Below are 17,696 nucleotides of genomic sequence, written 5' to 3' on the forward strand. Positions count from 1 at the left end.
GAATTTATAGAAGGTCTGACCTGAGAGTCTATGGAATAATAAATACATTGGAACTCTGGGCCTGGGTGACAATTCCAGCTAAAATGAATTTGCCCCTCAGGTGTCTTTCTCATCTACATTAGAAAAGCACATCTTGGGAAGTAAGAAGGAGGAGTCTCTAAGTATATGTTAGTTGGAGAGAATCCTACAACTATTTGAGGTTTTTTCTTTTTTCTTTTTCTTTCTCTCTCTCTCTCTTTTTTTTTTTTAAAGTAGGCTCACTGCAGGGCTGAGCTCATGACCCTGAGATCAAGACCTGAGCTGAGATCGAGTCGTTTGCTTAACCAACCAAACCACCCAGGCACCTCTTGAGTGAGTTTTGAGCAGAGTGTAGTTCGGAGAGAGGAGCAGATCCTAGGTTTTCACAGGCGTGTTCACAACAAGTGAGAATTGAGAATATTGCCCCATTCAGAAGCTCCCAGGCTGCCTAATGGAGAGAAGCCTGGACCAGGGCAGCTGGGCTGGAAGGAGTGAAGGATGGTTGGATGACCTGGGAAATACAACTGTGCTGGAGGCATTCCAGGGATTTGTGGGAAAGGGCCTTAAAACTAGATGTGAGTCAGTTTTGTCTCACCAATCCCAGTTCAACCCTTACTCTTTGTTTTGTGCTCCCTCTTCCCAGATTCTGAGCTCTGCTCACACAATGATTCTGGCATTTAAAGCTGTGCTGTTGAGTTCTTTACAAGACAGCAGTACAAGGAGAGTTACTTATTTTTCTTCTTGAAGGTTGAGAAGAAATTGGTGCTGAAAATGTAAGTGAATTTCCCTGTCTTTGTGTTGGGGCAGAACCCAGAGGAAACGTTGAGTTTTCCTACCCCAGTCCTGTACTGACCACATCACCACTGGTTTAAGAAAAGATAGCCATTTGAGAAACTGCAATGCCTTAGAAAAACAAAACGTACACTCACTTGAAAGTGCCTCCATCCTTTTTTTCTTAGCTTTGGTTGCCTTCTCTAACTTGAGTAAACAAGGAAATACAGATGTAACAACTTTTGTTGTACAACCTTTGCTGAAGGTTTCGTGTTCCTTCATTTAGCGTATTATAATTTGCTTAACCAATTTTTCTCATTTTTAAAATTTCTTTGAAACAGAACATAGGGGTACAGACATTGTTTAAAAATGTCCTAGACGATAGTTCCATTCACCCAGTGAAAAATTGCACACTCAAGCTCTGCATGGCCAAATCACAGTCAGACGTAGTTGTGTGGGTGGTTTACATATGTCCTTTCCTGCCCCTTCTGCGAGGTGAAAAGGGTATTCTCCCACAGAGGGGCATTTCACCCAGGTGATGTTTGCAGCTTTTTAAGAAGGCAGGTCCGGGAACTGCAAGGCAGTCTGTACCTTTAATGACTTCATTCCTCTTTCTCCATCCCAGCTCTGCCTTCAGAGATTTCTGCATTTTCCAAGGGAGACCAGCAAAATATGAAGAAGTCCTGTGTGAGTTATTGAAGTCATTTTCTGCTTTGTTTTATAATGGAACTTATGAGGATTATGACTCGTGTTTAAAATAGAAAAGTAGAAATAGATAAAATGAACCTGAGGGAACCAGCCTGACACAGTGTTTCTCAGACTTTAGTGTGCATCAGATCAAAACTGGGAGGTGTTTTAAACCATAGAATGGGGCCGGAGAGTTTTGGTTTTGAACAAGGTTGCAGGTGATGTTGAGGTGTGTAGACCAGTAGCATTGGATTAGCAGATCAATAGGGCAAAGTGGCACACACACACACACACACACACACATCATATAAAGTCACGTGGTTATCAAACTTGCAAATATTTCAGACTTTTGACCATGACTCCCCCACACTCCCTCCCCATCCCCCACCCGCCCCCCAAAAAAACATGCATAGAGCATCCCTATTCCTTTCGGAGCCTAAAGACTTTCTGGGATCAAGAGCTGAATAAAAAACTTCTGTTTCTCTTTATATAAATGATGAACAACCTTCTTCTGGCAAACCACAAAATAAATGACTATAATTATTCTTCAGTGGAAGCAAAAGACAGATTACCAAGCAGAACCCAGTTAATGAGGTTTTTTAGGAGAAGGTATTACTAAAGCTCATGTAGAGAGCTTTCCCCCGGTCTTGGTTTGTTTTTCTTTTCCCTTTACAAAACCTCGAATTTTTATAGAATAAGTTGACCGCACGTCCTTAAAATAACTCCAAAATTCTCAGACCCTGGCAACCACTAATGTACTTTCTGTCAGTATGGACTTGGATCTTCTGGATCTATTGTAGGAGTATAGTCATACAAAATGTATATTTTATGTGTGTCTTCCTTCACCTAGTGTAATGTTTTTAAACTTCATCATATTGGAGCACGTTAAAGACTTCATTGTTTTTCTTTTCTGGCTTTATTAAGGTATATTTGACAGAACTATAAGGTATGTAGTGAACATTGTGATGATTCTGATATTCGTATACATTGTGAGAGGATTCCTCCCATCTAATCTAACACATCCCTCACCTCACATATTTCTTTCTTTCTTTGTTTTGGGTTTTTGTTTTTGTTTTTGTTTTTTGTTTTTTTGGTGAGAGTATTTAAGCTCTGGAGTCAACAGATTTTAATTGTGATATCAGCTGTAGTCACCGTGTTATACATGAGATCCTCAGACCTTCATTTTATAGCTAAGTGTGCCTTTTTACCAAGACTTCATTTCTATCATTGAAGAATATTCCATTGTGTAGAAGGACCCGAGTTCTGTTCATCCACTTACTGGTTAACAGACATCTGGCTTGTTTCTGCTTTACTGCTGTTGGGTAGTGCCGCTCTGAACATTCATGTGCAAATTTTGATAGAATACATGTCTTTGGTTCTTCTGGGTATTTACTGAGAAGTGAAAATGCTGGATCATGCATTAGTTGTAGTTTTAAATTACCGCGGAACCGCCTGTTTTTCATAATGTGCACAATTTTATATTTCCACCAGCAATGCATGAGGGTTAGTTTCCCCTCTTTATTGACAGCACTTGTTGTCATATTATAGCCATCATAGTGGGTAGGAAGTAGCATGTCATTGTGGTTTTGATTTGCTTTTCCCTAATGTCTAATGAGTACCTTTTCGAGTGCTTGTTGGATATTTGTGTATCTGCCTCGCAGACATGTCCATTCAAATCCTTGGCCTGTTTTTAATTGGATTTATTGAAGAGTATTTTGGGTAATAGATTTTTATCACATATGTGGTTTTCAAATATTTCTTCCTATTCTGTGAGTTGTCTCTTCATTCTCTTGAAAGTATATCCTTTGATTCACAAAAGGATCTCTTTTCCTTTGTTGTGTTTGCCTTTGAGGTCATATCTAAGAATCTGTTGTCATTCTAAGATCATGAAGATTCACTCGTGTATTTTTCCTAAGAGTGTTATTGTTTCTAGCTCTCACATTTAGGTCTTTGATCTATTTAGAGTTAATTTTTGTATATGATATGAGGAAGGGGTCCATTTTCATTCATTTGCATGTGGATATTCAGTTCCAATACCATTTGTTGAAGAGACTCTTTTTTTCTCCCATTGAATGATCTCGGCACCCTTGTTGAGCGTCAGTTGACCATAGGTGTATGGGTTTGTTTCTGGACTCCCACTTCTGTTCATTTGTGGATATGATAATATTCATATGTGGATATTATCATGCTGGTTCCTTGTGTTTGATACTGTAGCTTTATAGCAAGTTTGAAGTCAGGAATGTAAGTTCTCCAGTTTGTTCTACTGAACAAATTCTTCTTGACAAACTTGTCAGGATTGTTTTGGCTGCCCTTTTTTTTTTTTTTTAAAGATTTATTTATTTATTTGAGAAAGAGCGAGAGAGAGCACACACAAGCAGGAGGGGCAGGGAAAAGAAAAATCTCAAGCAGATCTCTTGCTGACCCCGACATGGGGCTCGATCTGACGACCCCGAAATCGTGACCTGAGCTGAAATCGAGTGCTGGATGCTTAACTGAGCCACGCAGGTGGCCCTGTGTTTAGAATTTAATATTGTGTTTAAGATCTATCCAAATTGGTTACTTCATTCCTTTTAATATTCTGTTATGACAGCATACATTTTAGTTGTCTGTTTCTTATGTCATTTCTGTTTATCATTATTATGAATAATTGTGCAGTGACCATCTTTTACATTTTCTCTCCCTGTAGAAGAACAAGCATTTCAAGTATTCTGTAGTGTACACGCATGATACATATGGTTGGGTCAGAGAGACTAAGCATTTCCAGTGTCACTTTATGCTGCCAAATTGGTCTAAGTGACCATACGACTCCCACCAGCTGTTAGGTGACAGGACAGCTTTCTTTGTCTCCTTGTTCACAGTTGATACCGTTATTTCAAAATTATGGCCAGTCTGATGAAAGATGAAAACCCTATTGTTTTGATTTGTATTTCTCTGATTTTGGATAGGATTGGGCCTTTCACTTTTCTTCTGTGAAATGTTGATTTACATGTTTTGTATATTTTTACATACCTTTCCGTTAATTTTGTTCTGTATTTCTTACTGATTGATAAACATCCTTTATGAGTGTTGTATAGTAATCTTTGTTCTAGTCATTGTAAATATGTTCTCCAGAGTTTGTCTTATTTTTTCACTTTGTGGCATCATTGGTAATATGAAAGTTTTACATGTTGATGTGGTCAGATTTGTGAATCTTTTTTCGATGGTTTTCTTTTGTTTTTTGGTGTTTTGTTTTGTTTGTTTTAGTTCTCTTATCCTTCAGTGTATTCCCATTGTGGCACATAGTCACATTCCTGTGTCTTAAGCTTAGCAGGTATTTCCTCTCTGAGGTATACCATCAAATTGAGACACAATTTGATTGATTTCTTTCATTTCCTCTTTGTTTTTAGGGTTTTGTTTTCATTTTGATTATTCTTTTTGTATAAGTATGAAAAATATTTAAATTTTTCTAAAGATGGATTGTGAATATAAATTTAGCAAAGCATATTCAGAGATCAGTCTGGCTTCTCTCTGTCCCCTTATGCTATTCCTGCCCTTACCCAATGTGGGTAGCCATTTTTTTAAGTTTTTATTTTTTATTTTACTCATTTATTCTTTTTAAATATTTTTATTTATTTATTTGACAGACAGAGATCACAAGTAGGCAGAGAGGCACACAGAGGGGGGTGGGGGGGGATGCAGGCCCCCTGCTGAGTAGAGAGCCTGATGTGGGGCTCCATCTCATGACCCCGAGATCATGACCCGAGCTGAAGGCCAAGGCTCAACCCACTGAACCACCAGGCGCCCCTAAGTTTTTATTTTAATTCCAGTGAAATCAACATACAATTTCATATTAATTTTAGATATGCAATATAGTGATTCTCATTTTGTTATTTTTAATATAAGAAGGCCCATATGTAGATCTTTGTCATATTGTACTTGATTTTCACTTAAACTTTGTGGGTTTTCTTTTTTTAAAGAGTCTATTTATTTGACAGACAGTGAGAGAGGGAACACAAGTAGGGAGAGTGCAGGAGGGAGAAGCAGGTTTCCTGCAGAGCGGGGAGGGATGCTGGTATGATCCCAGGACCACGACCCAAGCTGAAGGCAGACACTTAATGACTGAGCCATCTAGGCACCCAGTTCTTTTTTGTTGTTGTTTTTTGTGTTTTTTTTTTTTTTTGCTGGTTTTGTTTTTTAAGATTTTATTTATTCATTTGAGACAGAGAATACAGAGAGAGAGCCTGAGCGGTTGGGGAGGCACAGGGAGAGGGAGAAGCAGGTGTGCCAGCAGCCAGATGCTGACTCTGGCTGGATCCCAGGACCTGAAGGCAGATGCTTAACCATTTGAGCCACTGAGGCGCCGCTAACTTAAACTTTGTTTTGTCACTTAATAATGTACTATGGAGTTCACTCTGTAGTGCCACAAAGAGATATTCCTCAGTTCCTTTTCCAGTTGCTTAGCACTTCATGGTGTGAGTATAACATAACACATTCCACGAGTTCATTAGTAATCAATATTTGGGGTTTTTTTAGTCTTTTGCAAATATAAATAGTGATATAACCTCTTCTTTCTTTGATCAGTGTGCCCTTGTGGCTGGTCCCCAGAAGTGGGATTTCTGGGTTAAATGGTAAATTCATGTATAATTTAGCTAACTATTGCCGTATTTCACTTAATGGTGGTTAATCTTTTTTGATTTTTGAACAGGATATGAGGCTGCTTTTATGCATATAACAAATTAAGTATGTGTGGTTATTCTTTTGGATTTCTGCCAGTCCAATAGGAGGGAAATAGTTCAGTATACTTTTATTTATATTTTTCTTTTTAAAGGGTAAGCTTGATCTTCTAAGTTTAGTACCATTTGCATTTCTCTTCCTGTGAGTTTTCTCTTCACAGTTCTTGCCCATATTTAGAGGGTTATTGTTTTTTTCCTTTTTAAAAATTCTTTATATAGGGATCCTAACCCTTTCTTTGTCATGTAAGTTGCAGACACCTAATTCTGGGTTGTCATTTTTCTTTTGATTTTGTTTTTTCTTTTATTTTGTAGAGGACTCAATTGGTTGGTTGTTTATAATTTTGTGTGGTCAGGTCTGTCAGTATTTTATTTTATTGCATCTGGATTTTTACAAGTCTGATGCTCTAGTGACTGAACTATGTGAGCTCTGCATCTGAAATTTTAGTCATAGTTAGGAAAGTTTTATTCTTTCTTAAGTTATGGGGGAACTCACCCATGTTTTCTTCTAGTACTTACATAGCTCTTACTTTTTATTATTATTATTTTTTTATATTTAAGCTTGACCAGTCCATTTGCAGGACGTGGAAAAAGGAGTAACCCAACAAGACCGGGAAGAAAAACCTCCCATCACATACTAATTATTCTTGAAGACATACCTTGATATTTTGATAGGAGGGTGGAAATTCAGGGAATGGCAACACTTTCTTGAATTTTTCCTATCATAATGAAAAAGACCTTTTCAAGAGAAATTCAGAACTAAACCTGATTCTGATTTAGGAAGTAAGCCCTGTGTTGGGTTAAGTCAACTGCTAGAAGGTGTGAGTGGCTCCTTGTGCAGCATCTGGTCAGGAGAGATGGGGATCACAAAAAAGGAGCCTTAGGTATTCCAGCCCAGGTGTGAGGTTGAGGATGGGAGCTTTGTGGTGTGGATGTGGTGTGGGAGGAGATGATTGCTGGGAGGGACTGAGGGGTGGAACTGGATTAGGGGTATAGTGCTTGGATAGACTGAGTTTAACATGGCCATTTGGGGAAAGAAGATAATCATTGAAAGGTAAAATTGGGATACAAATTGGATATACTCACTGTCATAGAGGAAACAGATTGCACTCTACAGAAAAGGAATCAATAGAGAGTATTCTCAAGGATAAATTACATTATTGAGATTGGGGGATGCCATCAGTAAACATACAGGCATAAAGAAATAAAAAAACAGTAAGGAAGCTGGTGTAGATAGAGTCTTTTTGTTTGTTTGTTTTTAAAGTAATGTCTACACCCAGCATGGGACTCAAACACATGACCTTGAGATCAGCAATCCCATGCTATACCAAGTGATCCATCCAGGTGTCCCACGTGGAGTCTTAAGATGCCTGTAAACCAAATGCAGTATATGGAAATGTTTATTCTTGATGTGGACAAACTATAAAAAATACATTTATGAGACAATCACAGAAGTGTGAACATTGCATGGATATTTGATATTATTGAGGAATTCATTATTTGCTTGGTTTTTAGAGGTGTTACTGACATTGTGGTTATGTTCTAAAAAATGTTTTTATGCTTTAGATCTACATCATAAAACATTTCCAGATGAAATGATATGATGTCTGGAAGTTTGCTTTAAAACAATCTGTTGCTCATTATGTTGGGAGTAGAGATGAAATAAAATTGGCCATGGGATTTAAGATGAAATATGGATAGGTTGGCTGAGAGATCTTTGGGGGGCTCCACTACTTTCTCAATTTTTGTGCTTGAAACGTTTTAAAAAGTCATTTTTAAAAATCTTTCATTCATTTATTTAAGAGAGTTTGAGAGAGAGCATGAGCCTGGGGGAGGGGCAGAGGGAGAAGCTGTGATAAAAACTGTTACACATCCCTGAGGTCCAACACAAAGAGGGAAGAGTGGTAACAAAGGCAAAAATGTACTTTGTAGCAGAGCATCATGAGAAGGATTTCTGTGTATTAGGACTTGGTGTTTGGTATGAGATACTGACAAACTGGGGTCAAGTCCACCTGAGTTCAAATGCCGCTTCCACTGTTTGCAGGGAGAGGGAGAATGTGCACACACAATTTATTCTCTGCATCCTTGATATATTGTCGATTTTGTAGTATTTTTGCAGGAATTGTGATGTCATATATAAAGTGAGAGTTTGCCCTACTTTCTGTTTGTGAACTGCTCTAATACTTATTGCCATTTTTTTTAAGAGAGAACTTTTTCACAATTTTTACTACAATGCTAAGTAATATGGGCACAAGCACCATCTATAGGTGAAATAGAGTCAATCCTTGGATTAAGAGAAACTGAAAGCAAATCTCCAAATCTACATTCTAGTGTTAAATTTGGGTAATGCGATAATTCCTACAAAATTTCTTTGTTAAAATAGATGGTGAATGTGAAAATATTTTAAATAGGAGTGAGCGTTTTTCTCATAAGAATAAACTGAATGTCTGTGCGCTTTATGGAATTAATTTCATAGAACGGTTAGATTTTCGAGCTATAACAACAAAACACTGCAGTGATTGAGACCATTTTGACATAGCCGTAAGGCATATTTATGTGTTAATGGTATAGCTTTATGGACATGTGTGTAATCTGAAATATCTAATATTATTAGGTCATTTAAAGATCAATTTTGACCTAAAAGAATTTTTAGAGTTGCAGTAACCAAGTGTAGGTTGCAGTAAATGGAAATGATCAGTGCTCTTTAGACAATGCAGACATCTGCGTTTCCATCAAGGCATCTTGTAGCTAAAAACTGGAATGTCATTAATATCAACTCTAGGCACAAGGTTACTATTCAGATTATAAGAGTACTGAGGTAATTTTGTAAACAGGATTCTTTTTTTCTCTATTATTGCAACTGTCTCCTTTGTTTCGTGTCTGGAATAGAGTATAAAAGTCAGTGAGCTGAGCCACATTATAAGATATGAGAATTGTTTCTAATAAGAGATACTACTTACCAGATTTAATGGAATGAAAGATCCCAAGATGCAGATGCAATTTAGAATCGTGATTTTCTGATTATAAAGCAGAGCGAAATGGAAGCGAATCAGGGACAACACAACAAAACACGGTCCATTTAACAGACTTAAAGCAGTGATTTTCAAAGTGTGGATTCCTGATCAGCAATATCACTATCTCCCGGGAACTTTAGGGAATGCAAGCACTGAGACTTGCCTCAGACAGACTGAATCAGGGGCACTGGGGGTTAACCCTAGCAATATGTGTTGGAACAAGCTTCCCGGTGATTCTGGTGTTTGTTAAAAGCTGACATGAGGAGACTATTCTCCCGGACATGGTCTGCACATCTCAGATCAGTTTTTGTTTCGGATTCTTTTCAAGGATGCTTGCATAGCCTTAGAAAACAGAGGTAGTTAAAAAAAAAAAAAAAAGAAAAAGAAAAAAAAAAAGAAAACAGAGGTAGTATCTCTGGTAGGATATGGGGCAGGTTTGTTGCGGACCAGTATAATAAAGACAGTGTCCCTCTCTGGAGCAGGGACTGGATAGGTTGTCTAGAAACCCTCTTTAGAAGATTGGGAGTTCCCTATGCTTGGGGTTCCTCTTTATGTCATAGACCCATTCAATGGCAATGGGCAACATTGACCTGGGTCAGCTTTCACATCTCCCCGGGGCTGGAGACCAAGGGCAAGGTGGAAGTCGTAAGGTCTGCTGTGCTATGAGTAACACAGTCCTTTGTCTCTGACTTGGGAATTTCTTATCTTTTCCAAGTATTGATGACATTGTGGCAGGCTAACTTGCTACCTTTAAGACCCTCTCCATCCTTGATGGTGTAGAGCTTGTGAACCAGATGCTCAAATAAATGGCATCTCTCTCATTTTGGTCCATTCTCTGCTCTGGTGTCACTTCCCACAGGGGACTCTCTTGGTTGCTCTGTTTAACATAGTACCTTGTGTCCTTCCTACTCCCACACCTGCTATATCTTTATTATCAGTGATTACTATGACCTGATACCATAATATACATCTGTTTATAATTCATTACCAAGTTTTACCATGAAAATGTAAGTTTTATTGTCTTTTGTTCCTTCCCCTAGAACAGTGTTGAGCTCTGTAATTTTTTATTGAACATAAATATTTGTTAAGTGAATATGAATATTACATATTGTATGTAACTTAGGCTTATTGAATGAATATAAATATTTTCCACAAGCAGTACAGGTTTCATAGACCAAGAAGCTTTTTAAAAAATTTAACCTAATAGATCCATTTTGGCCTGTTTGATAAATTCAGCCACATTTTGTGATGAGATGCTTCAAAATGAACGTTTGAAACACAGAATCTTAAGGTCACTAGAAAGGGTATATTAATGCTTAGATAATTAAAATTGTTTGGCAGAATATTTATTCAAGGGAAAGTAATTCTTTCTGACTGTGTGCCTGTGTCTTTGTGCACATATTCTAAGGAGTATAGGTGTGTATAAATATATGCATTATAAATACATGTATATTATACAAAGTTTATTATGTAAAAACAGATATACACATATACAATATATAACATGCATTTGTAAATATACTCAGATATATATTTTTAGACATACATAGAATGTGCATATATTCTTCCGTGTTCCATAAGCTGATCTAATGTGAAGGTAAGGAGATAAGGATTCACAAACAGAGCCACTCAATTCTCCTCTGTACTTAGTGGGGACTGACCTCGCTACAGTGACACAAATCGCACAACACAGTGATGGTAAGCGAGGTGGTCTGGTGCTCTTGAATCTACTGGAATCCACGAATTGTATTCACTTCGATAAAAAGTAGTGGATTGCTGGGGAGACCTTAAATTGAGGAACTTCAAAAAGTGTTAATGCTTCTCTTAAAAGCTGAGCTCACAGATTTGGCAAGATAAGGAGCCTTGGTTTGGAGAGCCAACTGGGTGATACGATAGAGGAGAAGCTGGGAAGAATGAGCAGGCAAACCAAATGAAAGCAGGAAAAAGAAAGAAGTTTCCAAATGTTTTTCAGTCTTGGAAATACACCTTGAAATAATTACATAAGAGTGTTTAAATTCAGAGAGAGATAATTCATTAAGAAATGTAAAATGTGAGTAACTGTTAAAATGAAATAATCAGATGGAGGCCAGCTGGTTCCTAAGACTGAGTCTAACTTGGCTCCATAATTGTGCAGAAACTTCAGTTTTCTGTTTGTTTATTTTTTTTTAAGATTTTATTTATTTGACAGACAGAGATCACAAGTAGGCAGAGAGGCAGGCAGAGAGAGAGGAGGAAGCAGGTTCCCTGCGGAGAAGACAGCCTGATGCGGGGCTGGGTCTCAGGACTCTGGGATCATGACCTGAGCCAAAGGTAGAGGCTTTAACCCACCGAGCCACACAGGCGCGTTTTCTATTTTTATTATTATGACTTCATCAGTTTACTTAAAGATTATCAGGTTTTGAAGAAAGGATTTATGCTAACCAAAATCACAGAAAAGACCCGATATGCCAGAATATCAATGCTTTATGTGTACAGAGAACTTACCTGTTATGTAATAGATCCAACACTTACCGTGGCTGCTCTATGAGCTTCTCACTTAGTAGTGAGTCTGTCTTGCAGGAGCTTTTGTTGTTGCTGTTGTTGTTTGTTTTTTTCAAATTAACATATACTATAATATTTGTTTCAGGGATACAGGTCTGTGAATCGTCAGTCTTACACAGTTCACAGCACTCACCATAGCATATGCCCTCCCCAGTGTCCGCCCCCAGCCACCCCATCCCTCCCACCCACCTCCATTCCAGCAACCCTTAGTTTGTTTCCTGAGATTAAGAGTCTCTTATGGATTGTCTCCCTCTCTGGTTTCATCTTGTTTCATTTTTCCCTCCCTTCCCCTATAATCTTTTCTCAAATTCCTCTTATCAGTGAAATCATGTGATAATTGTCTTTCTCTGATTGACCAGTTTCGCTTAGCATAACACCCTCTAGTTCCATCCACATCTTTGTAAATGGCAAGATTTGGGGGTTTTGATGTCAGCACGGTATTCCATTGTATATATATATACACCACATCTTCTTTATCCATTCATCTGTTGATGGACATCTGGGCTCTTTCCATAGTTTGGCTATTGTGGACTTTGCTACGATAAACGTTCAGGTGCCTGTGCCCCTTTGGATCACTACGTTTGTGTCTTTAGGGTAAATATCCAGTAGTGCATTTGCTGAGTCATAGGGTAGCTCTATTTTTAACTTTTTTGAGGAGACTCCATATCATTTTCCAGAGTGGCTGTACCAGCTTGCACTCCCACCGACAGTGTAGGAGGGTTCCCCTTTCTCTGCTTCCTCATCAACATCTGTCCTTTCCTCACTTGTTAGTTCTACCCATTCCGACTGGTGTGAGGTGGTATCTCACTGTGATTTTGATTTGCATTTCCCTTTCAGGAGCTTTTAAAAAATATATTATTATTATTTTATGTAGGCTGTGTGCCTAGTGTGGAGCCGAATGCCAGGCTTGGACTCACAAACCTGATATCAAGAGTTGGACACCCAACGAACTGAGCAACCCAGGTGCCCCAGTAGTTGTTCTACATTGAAGGTAAATTACTGTAAGAAGTTTGTCTGGGATATAAGAGCCAAGGAAAATGATCTTAATAGTGCCTTGGAGCTATCAAAATATTAATAAGTAATATTGATTGGGTGGTACCAGGGATCATACACTAGCTATATTAGAATGTCTGGCATAGAGAGGCTGTGCAATAGATATTTGTTCAATAAATGAATACAGATATCATTATGACTCCATGAATTACGTACTTTCATTATTTCCACTGGAGGAAACTGAGTCTTGGGAAGAGAACACCTTTTCCCATAAAATACATCATTGATCTATACTTGAACTCCAGTCAAGCTGATGTCTTAGTTCATGTTTACAATTTTATTACCCTGCTTGAAAATGTATATATCCTTCTCTACCTGGAAAGGGACTAGAATATACTCATATTTATATATATATACTCATATACATCCCTACTTACTGTAGGGACCTTATCACAACATCAGCGTGTTAAGATGCCTTAAATTGTTTTATAGTTCATTTGAGCTTTTGATTTAATATTCTTGATGAGGTTTTGGACTTACTGTTATTATCGGCAGCCTATTTGAAAACTACTTTGTAGGGTGGGTTATTTGAGCGGATAGCTCATCTCATTTGTATTTATGTGTGTATGTGTGTTGCTTTCAAAAGAAAATTCTAGAATGGCATCTTACTTGTAGCCCTTAAATGCTTTTCCCTGTTGACTTGGGTCTTATGGCTTTTACGGTCTCTGAGTTGGCCATGTTGAAATAGGGCAAAGCAGGTGAGGTTTGTATCTGGAGGTTCAAATCCCTTTCCGTACCTTCAATGTCTTGCTCTCTTGACTATTTCCTGGCTCCACTTATTTCTCATCTTTTAAAAAAATATTTTTTTATGTAATTGAGAGAGAGTGAGAAAGAGTGAGCGTGAGCGAGGAGAGAGGCAGAAGGGGAGGGAGAAAATCCCAAGCGGACTCCCGGCTGAGTGCGGAGCCTGACACACGGGGCTTGATCTCACAACCCTGAGATCATGACCCGGAGATCATGACGAGCCAAAACTAAGAGTCAGACCCTCAACCGACTGAGCCACCCAGGCTCCACTCTTCTTTCTCATCCTAATGTGTACCCAGCTACTGCTAGTTTACTTCACACTTTCAGAGAAAGATGACATTCAGCTGGCATTTTTCTCTCACCAGATATGTGTGTCAAGCTTAGGAGCTCAGATACCCAGTGTGACCCTGAATGAGGCTTCACAAAATCCTCAGCAGTTCCCTCATTCCTTCCCTCAGATAAGTCTATCCCTCAGGTAACTCTAGCAGCATAACAGAGCTGTTTATGTCAGCTTTGTGTGGCAAAAAGAGAAGAACCCTTGGAGTAGGGTATGTGGCTTTCAGCCCTGATGGTGCCTATTGTATGATGTTTATTAAAGGACTCATCCTGTGAACTCCAGTAGCCTCACTGGGAGAATGTTGGGATTAAAGTGGGTAGTTGCTTAGATCTTTTAATTTTAAAATACCATGATGTATAAAAACAGGAATCACATTATTTCTCGTAAGTTGTCAATGACAACACGCTTATCTGTTTCTTAAAATTGGTCTTCATGTGAGTTATGCGCAGAACATAGACACCTACTTGCAACCCCCAAACAGGGAAGAATTTTGGAGGGGAATGTGAGGAACAATATGAAGGTGCAAGTTGGGAGGTGTATTGGAGGCATAAGGAAGAGATGATTTGACTAGAAGGAAGGCTACTGGTTAAAGTAGATGGGGAAGAGAGAGTATTGATAAGTAACTCTAGACTTAGAAGGACTTGGTATGGCAGGTTGTAGAATTTGAATTTAAGAAATTGAAGAATGGAGAGGATCTTAGGAATCAATTTGGAATATTAAGCAGAGAGACTAGAGAAAGGAAGACCATTTCAGTTGCTACTGCAACAGTTCAAGCATTATGTGTTCATAGATACGGTGGAGAAGGAGATGAAGAGCTAATATTTGTTTAAAAATTGACAGAAAAATGAATATGGACACCTGATATATTTTTATCTTAAAGATTTTATCTATCTATCTATCTATCTATCTATTTAGAGAGTGTGGAAGGGGGAAGGGGCAGAGGGAGAAGGAGAGAATCTCCGGGAGATTTCTGCAAGGAGTGCAGAGCCAGATGCAGAACTCAACATCATGATCCTGAGATCATCACCTGAGCTGAAACCAAGAGTTGGACACTTAACTGACCGAGCCACCCAGGCACTTCATGATGCAGTTTAAAAAAATGCCTAGCTCTCTTCATTGAAACAAAACTCAAAACAATGACCAACCCAGTAACAATGATCACCGTCACTAGTAGTATATGGTTCCTTCCTAAAAGGAGCAGGACTTCTTGGAAAAATAATTGATTCTAGAGCAGGGAAGGCAAATGCACAAGAGGACAGTTAGGACACAAGGACACCAGAGCCATTCACAGAGGCTCTCACAAGCAATAGAAGGGAATCGTTTATTGCCTTGCATTGAAACACATCAAGTACGCAAAGGATCACAAATGGATTATGATACTAAAAGAAGGAAAATTAATTTTGGAAATTGAAAGAAGGAAAGAGTCATATATTTTCAGCAGCCAAATAGTACATGAAGAAACTTTTCTCCTGTGGAAATATCCCAGCTAAGAAAACCCTAAACCCTAAACCTAACCCCTAATGAACACCTGAATCCGGATGCTGCAAAGACATGGCTACCGACATTGTCAGTGATGAGCTGTTCTGTGTTATGATCCTCGTTCTAGAGAAACACAATATCATCTATGAAGTAGCTTTTCCAAAATAGATCTCGATGTGCTCAAGGTTATATATAATTCATAAAAATGGTTCTTGGTAGGGAGGAGGTTCAGTTTTTCCCTTAAGGTTATATTTGGCAATATCTGGAGACATTCTTAGTTGTCACTCATTCGGGTGCATACGCCACTAACACCTGGTGGGCAGAGGCTAGAGATGCTACTAAATCCTGGGATGCCCAGGATCCTCTGGGCATAATTATCTGGCAAATAGAATGTCCATAGTGCTGCAGTTAGAAATCCTGACTTATGGGAATTGTGAAGTGGAGAGGAACATGTTAAATAATACGACTGGTCTGTAATGAGCAAAATCTCAGTGGTAAGAAATTACAAGCCAAAGACACAGTGTCATTAACAACAATAACCAAAAAATTCAAGAACTAAAAAGAAGGGGGGCGGATGACCTACAGACCTAAAGAGATAAAAGGCAGATCAACCAATACAAGGTGAAGAGCTGGGCAGCCTGGGGTGGCTCAGTCATTAGGCGTCTGCCTTCGGCTCAGGTCATGATCCCAGGGTCCAGGAATCGAGCCCCACATCAGGCTCCCTCCTCCGCGGAGAGCCTGCTTCTCCCTCTCCCGCTTCCCCTACTTGCGTTCCCTCTCTTTCTCTCTCTCTCTCTGTCAAATAAATAAATAAAATCTTTTAAAAAGAACCAACAGCAACAAAAACAAGGCAAAGAGCTTATTTGGATTCTGATTTAAACAAACTGTGTAAAACTTTGACACTTGATGACACATTTGGAAATTTGAACCCTGACTGGAAGTTTAATGATATTAAGAATACTTTGGATGTGATAATGGTTTTGTTAGGTTACAAAAAAGTGACTTGATCTTCTAGAAATACAATCTGAAATACTCATGGGTGAAAAAGGTAACATCTTAAATTTGCTTCAAGTCAATATGGGAGCAAGGTAATAGCTAGAGAAATGAGTCCTTGAAGATCAGCTGAGAGGCTGACAGTTTGAATTTAGGAATGAGGAACATGAGCAGAGCTTCTGTTGGAACAAATATATTTACTTGTGGCTTTGGTGTTTTTAAATTTTTAAATTTTTTACTTTTTATTAACATATAATGTATTATTAGCCCCAGGGGTACAGGTCTGTGAATTGTCAGGCTTACACACTTCATAGCACTCACCATAGCACGTACCCTCCCCAATGTCCATATCCCCACCACCCTCTCCTTCCCACCCTCCCCCCAGCAACCCTCAGTTTGTTTTGTGAGATTAAGAGTCACTTATGGTTTGTCTCCCTCCTGATCCAACAACTAAAACCAAAGTTGCCCATGTTTTCTAAATGCAGACTAGAAGAAAGGTAGTTAGCTACAAAAGCGCAGGAGACTATACAAGTAGAATGATTGTTGTTTTCTTGAGAAGGATGCCTCCTTAACCTTCTCCACCCACCATGAATATTGGTCGTTACTCCCTGAGATTCTCATGTCAGTTTCTTAAAGCCCGCCGTCAAAGTTCATTGAAATAGACTTTCAAACGATCTTTTTAAAGCAATTTCTTATTGCCATCTTTGAAATAAAGGGGGGTAAAACAAACAAGAAGGCTTCAGGCTTTCTAGCAAAGGTTGAGGGATGTGGCAGTGTAATAAAAATTGTTAACAGATTTTTGTGAATACTCCCTATGCTTCACCATGAGATGTGGGTACAAGATAGTCTTGATCTCATTTGTATTTTGTAGCATGAAACATGTGACCCAAAAAGCTTAATTTATAAAATATGAGGTCACACTATTACATGGTTGATGGAATTTCTCAGGGGAGGCTGTGCTTACTGGAGAGTCTAGAAATTTGGAGGAGCCATTCTGGGGGGCGAGTGCACCAACTGGCGGCAGTTGTATCTTCTGACTGAAATTTACCAGTGGCAGAGTTTCTGGATCCTGTGGGTGCCAGAATGGTGGCAGTGACGTAAAAAATCGTTTGGCTCGTTGTCCCATGTTCTGTGGTCAAGGTCCAGGGATGGGGGTAGAACAGCAGGAGGGATGCAGGACACACTTTGTACCCCAACTTCCAGAACCATGGCTCCCTATTGCTTGTTGCCCTCTTCCCTCTAGGAAGTGAAAGTGAGCTGACTTTCATTCAGCTGATAGCTTAATTTGTCTTTTCATGGGATTAAATATGCAAAACGGCAAGGAATATCAGCAGCGAACAGAGGGAGAAA

General features: G+C 38.9%; 1 long non-coding RNA gene across 3 annotated transcripts in view; it reads left to right on the forward strand.

The window, feature by feature from the left end:
• Nucleotides 1-305: 305 nt before the first annotated feature.
• LOC116573361 overlaps nucleotides 306-17,696 on the forward strand; it is a 32,974-nt gene continuing 15,583 nt past the window's right edge. For 2 of the 3 annotated variants that reach the window (XR_004278724.1, XR_004278725.1), the window contains exons 1-4: nucleotides 306-351; nucleotides 662-791; nucleotides 1,415-1,476; nucleotides 12,615-12,731. This is a non-coding gene — a long non-coding RNA (uncharacterized LOC116573361). Of the gene's footprint in view, nucleotides 352-661; nucleotides 792-1,414; nucleotides 1,477-12,614; nucleotides 12,732-14,789; nucleotides 14,827-17,696 lie in introns of those variants that run through there. The other variant, XR_004278726.1, reaches the window with a different exon arrangement.

This window comes from Mustela erminea, chromosome 14 (assembly GCF_009829155.1).
Source record: "Mustela erminea isolate mMusErm1 chromosome 14, mMusErm1.Pri, whole genome shotgun sequence".
Lineage (NCBI taxonomy): Eukaryota > Metazoa > Chordata > Mammalia > Carnivora > Mustelidae > Mustela > Mustela erminea.